The 7,264-nt window shown below is 30.0% G+C and overlaps 1 pseudogene; it reads right to left on the bottom strand.

Annotated features, from left to right (window-relative positions):
* Positions 1-1,752: 1,752 nt before the first annotated feature.
* LOC132279142 (uncharacterized) overlaps positions 1,753-7,264 on the bottom strand; it is a 42,446-nt pseudogene continuing 36,934 nt past the window's right edge.

Genomic DNA, 7,264 nt, shown 5'->3' with positions numbered 1-7,264 from the left:
CAGCTTTAACGGCAATTCATTACTGAGTATATTTTTAAGAAAAATGATTAGACATGAGGTGGTGACAAGCACATACACATCCACAAATCAGATATGGTTAGTGAAATACGATCCCTATCATATCATCCAAGGACATGACTGCTTGGGCCACCTGTTCTTGTTGGTGATACAATGGGATCCATATCATATCCATTTCACTGTTGGGCCGGCTCTCTCATTCACGCAAAACGACCCAAAAATTAAAAATAATAATAATAAGGAAAAATTACATATAAATAGAGTCAAAGTTCCATATTTCTCTAAAATAGATTGCTGAGGTGGCACATAGTTTTTTACTGTTTAGAAAATTGTGGTGCCTAAAATGTCCTTCCCTAACAAAAAAGTAGTACTTCCAGTTCAAAAAAGTAGTACCTTCAGTTCAAAAAAGTAGTACCTTCGGATAAAAAGTAGTACCTTCGTTGGTGTTTAAAAAATATGGTACCTGGATGCCAAAAAGTAGTACCTTCAGTTCAAAAAAGTAGTACCTTCGAAGAAAAAGTAGTACCTTCGCGGAAGGGCATTTTAGGCACCACAATTTCTAAACAGTAAAAAATCATGTGCCACCTCAGCAATCCATTTTAGAGAAATATGGAACTTTGACTCAGCATCTAAGTAAATATGGAACTTTGACTCCATTTATATGTAATTTTCCCTAATAATAACCCAACCGTTTGGATTCAAGTAATAGACCAGGATGGCAATTTTTCTCTACCTCGAGTGTTTACACCCGGTCCTACTTAAATAAATTTGAGGCGAGTATGATAAAATAAAATAAAAAATTTGAAGCGGGTTTGGGGCCGAAATCTGCCTCTGACTCTTCACCGATTATGAATATATATATATATATATATATATATATAATATTTAATATTTTTAAGATTCTTGTTATTTTACTGGATAATTTATTTATCAGTCAAATTTGAAGGCTAGTTTTTTTTTTTTTTTTCACTGAAGGATAAAAGTGGCATCTTTTAAAAGGTAACTTATATATCTCCTTTTTATTTTATTTTATTCAATCATTGGGTTATGGTTTTTACCTTTAAATATTGGTTATTGGTTATTGGTTATTGGTTAGGTTTTTGCTAAGCTAGAGGTAAAGGCAATAGTGCCAATCATGATCTCGCCGGAGAAGATTGGTTCCCTGATGGTTCGCCCAAAAACAATGGTGTTTCGCTAGAATATCACTAGGTAGGTCGTGGGAAAAAATGGTGTTTCGTTGGAATATCACTGGGTGGGTTGCCGGAGAGAGTATTAGAGAGAGAAATAGGTAATGGGTAATTTTTAAAAAGGTAAGGGTAATTTTGTCTTTATTGTATTTGTATTTGTAATTACATTGTATTAAATGGCTTTATACACCCATCTTTTTTAATACTGTCACTTTTTTTAATTATGGCCTAAAAAGTTGTCAATTTTTTAAAACTTTCCTTCAATTACAATTTGACATGCAAATGAACGTGTAGCCTTTTTTCAAAATTTTGCTCATATTTCGAGTTAAAATTGACCGGGATCATGTAATTCCAGATCATATAATAATTTCAAAATGTATTAAATTTGGTTTAGTCTCCCAATAATATAATAATTTCAATAACGCAGTGATAAATGGTTACATTTTGTAAATTTGATCGAGTAAAAGGACCACCGTGGACCGTCCGATGGTGTTGATCGGATGGAAGAGATTGGATGAGAGAGAGAAATGGTAGAGGTGAACCCAGTTCACAGGAATCCATTGACGTACTTCTTGAGGATCTGATCGACGAGGAGTCTGTAACCTTTCTCAGTGGGATGGTAACTGTCCCAAAATAGATAAATAGAGTCATCTGGGCATGTGTTGCTTAATTTGTTACATAAAATTGCTACTTCTACATTCCCCGTACCAGAGCAACCTTTCTCCACAACATCAAACCCTGAAATAATTATTTATATCACCCATATGTACATAAAACACCAGTGTCACTATGTATTCCATATAATAATCTAATAAATTAAATCTTGAAGGTGCGGGTTTGATGAATAGAAACAATTTTTTCTGCATGCAACGGTTAAAGTCGTTATGGTGTACGAATCATGAAAACAATCTCTCCACATAGGGAGTAAAGCTACACATATCTGACTTTCTTCAAACCCTGTAATGGTGGGAGCCTTGTGTTTTGGACTTAGGCACGGACCCAATTCAGTCGTAGTGGGGGCGGATTTTTTCTAATTTACATTATTACCTATAGTTTCAACTAAAATTTTAAAAATGCCCCCACTTGATTTTTCCCAATTTACATTATCACCTATAGTTTCAACTAAAATTTCAAAAATGGCCCCACTTGATTTTTCCCAATTTACATTATTACCTATATCTTAATTAAAATTTCAAAAATACCCCCACTAAATTTTTTACAATTTTACATTATTATCTATTGTTTCAAATAAAATTTCAAAAATACCCCCACTCAATTTTTTAAAATTCTCCATTTCACATTTTTACCCCCACTAACTTTTTAAAATTCTTATACTTATAATTTTATTTTAAAAATATTTATCTTCAATTTTATTTTTTCTTCAATGGCGCTCCCCTAAAAAAAAATTCCTAAATCCGTCACGGTCTCGACTAGTCTTCTTTATTTTTTAAAAATTGGTGAGAACTAAATATTATTCTAAGAACTAAAACTAGAAGGGTTTGATAAGCAAACCAAATAAAGAAATAGGAAATAGAAAATTTTAAGTAGGGTAGGTAATCTACCATAGTTGTGAGGGTTTTTGATGATATCAAACAGAGGGTTGTAGATATCAATATAGACCACCCTGGATTGAGCTAGGCTGCTCTGGAGCGAACCAAGCGCACCAAACAGCTTGGTGTTGAACACCCGGGCAACTTGGTTATACTCCTCCTTGCACATTCTAAGTAGTCCCCCTGCTAGAGTTCTTTGTGCCGGCAAACATCCCACCGGCGGAGCACCGAAAACCGCCATCCTTCGTGCCCCTAGTTGATATATTTCCTTCGAAAACCAATTTAATATCAAAAGTTAGATCTATCTCGAATTTAATAACTATTGTAACACTCCCTATTTACTAATGATTGTACTAAAAAATTTACTCATGCCGAATGGCAAAGGGCGCGTTTGGTAAAGCATAGTTGCTTTGATAAAAAACAGAAGTAGTAATTTTGTTTTGAAGTGTATTCAATACTATTTGCAACCTTGCTTGGTAAAGAATATTTGTTGTAAGATTTTTGGAAGCAAAAATATGAAAACATATTTGATAATTAAAAAGTGTTGCAAGTTTGAAAAATTAAATAGCTAGTCAAAAATGACATTTTAGAGTTTCCTTTCATCAATTTTTTTGCTTCCGGTTTTGGCATTTTTTTCAGAAGCACTTCAGTACTATTCAAATCGTGACAAATGTTACCAAACACGTTTTTTGTTTTTATTTCGCTATAATACACTGATAAAAACATAAAAACACGATGGAAAAACGGTTGCTAAACAATATTAAAAAGGGCACCTTTATGAAATAGTATTGAACATACCCTAATTATAAACAATATTAAGAAGGGTACTTTTATGAAATTGGAAGCTTGGGTGAGCATAAGATCAGTATAAGAATCAACATTGTAGTGTAATTTCCTGATACCAATGGTGAAAAAGGTATTGGCAAGGTCATCACTACCCAGTACTACTACATGTAAGTTGTTGGCTATAATGTAGTTGCTTTTTTCTTCTCCAACTGCAACTTTTAGCTTCCTTATGTATTCTTTGAACATCTTCAGTTGATCCGATAACAATAGAACTGACTGAAAAATTTATAAAAATAAGAAAAATAAAATCAGTGAAGAATAAAATTTACTAAAAATTAAAGATGTTGTATGTACATATGATATTTACTGAAAAATTTTCGTACCATTAACTTGGGTGTTTGAGGATCGTATCCTGAGCCTCCTGAAGCGAAGATTACACTGGTGGTAAGAGCTGCAGTTTTCAGATTCGGGTCGATATGCCAGTAAAATGCCGCTGATTCCTAGTTCTTCAGCTGAAAAATAAGAATATATTTCAAAGAAATTAGCAAAATTTAAGATTGAAAAATGAAAATAAGAGGATCGATCACCTGACCTAATAAATGACACTTGATAGGGCCCACTGACTATTTGAGTTTAAAACAAGAATGATGATGAATTCACTTTTATGGAATGGGAAGCTAAAATAAAATTGGTCCATTTGCTCCGTGGAAACTTTCGAAAGTACACTGCACTTTAACGCATGAGTAGGCAAGAGAATTTACTTTGTGAAATAAAAATGACCTTCAATAAAGTGGTGCTATAAAATTTTTAGTTCAAAGTATTCTAGTTTTCAGTCTCAATAGTGCTATTGTCACGTTAATAGATTCTAAAATTTCACCCGTCTAGAATTTTTTGTTTGATCATTTAAAATATTTTCTCTGCAACTCGTTTATTTTCTTCAAAATGTAATTTGTAAAGGGTGGAAAGCAACTTCCCCTTCAAGAATGGTTTGTAAACTTTTGGTACGTACAATCACTTCTAAATCACATATATCATTTAACCACAAGTATTTTTGTATCTTATGATAATCGAATAAAAAAATTAAAATTTACAGTTCGTCCCAAGAGACTCTTTATCCACTAAACCACGTAAAAATTTGATTTGAAAACAATAAAATTAAGTTTGTATTTCATCTTATGTTTTTAACACTCTCCATAAATGAAAATATATATTAAAGACTATAAGCAATGACATTTTTTAACCATAAATAATTTACAATCGTGTTTTTGCATGCTTAGTCTAAAATATTAAGTATAGTTCCATTTGTGGAAAAAGAAATCAAGGAAAATTATATATATATATGTGTGTGTGTGTGTGTGTGTGTGTGTATGTGGGGATTATTAAGAATACATCGTGTTATGGAGTTTTATTTATCATTTGATGGAGTCAAAGTCATTATGTATCAAACTAATGAATTTGACTGTAATGCTAATGTGGACATGAAAAAACAATATTAATTTATCTAAACTACTCTTACCATTTCTATTGTATCGTTTTTGTGCATGTAAATACTACTTTTGTGTGTAAAGGTATCACTCTTATGTATACAAATACCATTTTTAGTGTAGACTGTGTATTTTTTGTGCACATACAAAAATGATATTTGCGTGCATAAAAAGTAGTACTATATGCATAAGAGGAGTACCTTTATGCACAACAGTAGTACTTACATGTACAAAAATGATACCTAAAAATAGTAAGGGTAGTTTAGACGTCTTTGGACAATGAACAATGACTTTTCATTCCTATATCAGCATTTTGGCAACTTTATTTTTTCGAAACTTTTGATTCCATCTATTGATTAATATGGATTCATAAGTTAACGTATATATATATATATATATATATATATATATATATATATATATATATAGAGAGAGAGAGAGAGTGAGTAATGTAAGATTATTTATTTAATTGTGGCCCATATGATTTGGACATGTGACATATTATTTGGTAGTTAAATAAAATAGATATCAGATTAATATTATATTATTTGGTCAACTTATAAATTATCTTTTTAGTAATTACTTATTGGAGAAGTGTTTTTCTTTCTTGTTTCTTATTTTGATGGAAAGTGGAATTAGGTTACTAAAAGGAAAACTGGTCATCTATCTGCCTTTATAAAAGTGTATATACTCCATCAATTATGTACAATTAATGATACAATACGTAAAAGTTTTATGTGTGCAAAAGGTCAAGAGAAAGAAATCGGTTTCCACGTTTTGACTATTGCAGTTTAGCGAGTTATTCGTTCCGTAAAAAGGATCTCGACGTTGGACTTGATCTCTACGATATTTGTAATCACAGATCGAGGTATTTATATCTAATTATATTTATTTATGCATTAAAGATATGTGAGAATAATAAAGTTCTAAGATTTTGGGATTCATGTTTATTTATGATGAATGGCTTAACACGAATTAATTATAATTTACATGTGGTATCAAAGTTTATGGTGTAAGAACTCGTTATTTTCCACTAAAGTTTGCATAAAATATATATATATAAATTAAAATTAAATAATTAAATTTGTTTTGGAATCTTGGGTGCATAATGGATTAGTATGATGGATTAGTTGATCAATTTATTTTGGTTTGTATGATCGATTTTTGAGCCTTTAAATTGATTTCTATAAATTGATTTCTTATCCTTATTGAATTGTCTGATATTTAAAGTATATGTATGAATTTATTTATTTATTTTATTCCGTGCATGACTAGAATAGCAATTGAAATTGAAATAGTTGGTTTTGCTTTTTGCGTAAATCGGGGTGATGAATTTTAATACTAATTACTGGTTTTTGTACAAACTTATATATATACTTGTTATCATATATCATTAATTACATATATGATAAATTAATGGAGAATGATTTATTTTATTGTAGAAAATTAAATTTCTGGAATAATGTGTGAGTTTAGAAATTTAATTTAATTTTGTTAGACATATAAATAAATTATTATTTTGTATCCAAACATACATACATATTGGAAAATCAATTTTAAATTGATTCAATTATGATCTTCGAGTCCGAAAATAAAAATAAAATATTTTATTATGTATATAAAGTAAAAAGATATTTTTTATTGAATTTTTGGACTATTAAATTTCTGGGATCGAACTTACCTAAATTTGGATTAATCAGTATGAGTATGTGTGTATAATATTAAATGGGTAAATTAATGATTAATTAGTTACTAACTAATTTAATATTCATATTATGTGAGGGTTAGTAGCTACCAAAGTGGCCTAACCATAATGGTCGATAAATATTAATTTTTGTATTAAATATAACTTAATGATGAATTAATCTCTGTATAATTTAATATTCATATTATGTGAAGTTTGGTAGTTACTAAAGTGGCCCAATCATAATGATTGATGAATATTAATTTTTGTAGTAGACATAATTAATCATAAATTAGTTATTATCTAATTTAATATTCATATTATGTAAAGGTTGGTAGCTACCAAAGTGGCCTAACCATAATGGTTGATGAATATTAATTTTAGTAGTAAACATAATTGCAATATTTCATGAATTATAATACTTATTATTTTTTGTGATATTCATGAATATTGAGTTTATTTAATTATGAGAAATAATTCTCCAAAGGGAATTGATTTTCAAGTGATTAAATAAAAATTAAGGGATTGCATGTATTTTTTAATTAGGTAGATATA

The sequence above is a fragment of the Cornus florida genome, unplaced genomic scaffold, assembly GCF_030987335.1.
Source record: "Cornus florida cultivar Cherokee Brave unplaced genomic scaffold, ASM3098733v1 CherokeeBrave_3.0.0_Hap2_Chr10, whole genome shotgun sequence".
Taxonomy (NCBI): domain Eukaryota; kingdom Viridiplantae; phylum Streptophyta; class Magnoliopsida; order Cornales; family Cornaceae; genus Cornus; species Cornus florida.
This window is presented reverse-complemented; position numbering and strand designations above follow the sequence as displayed.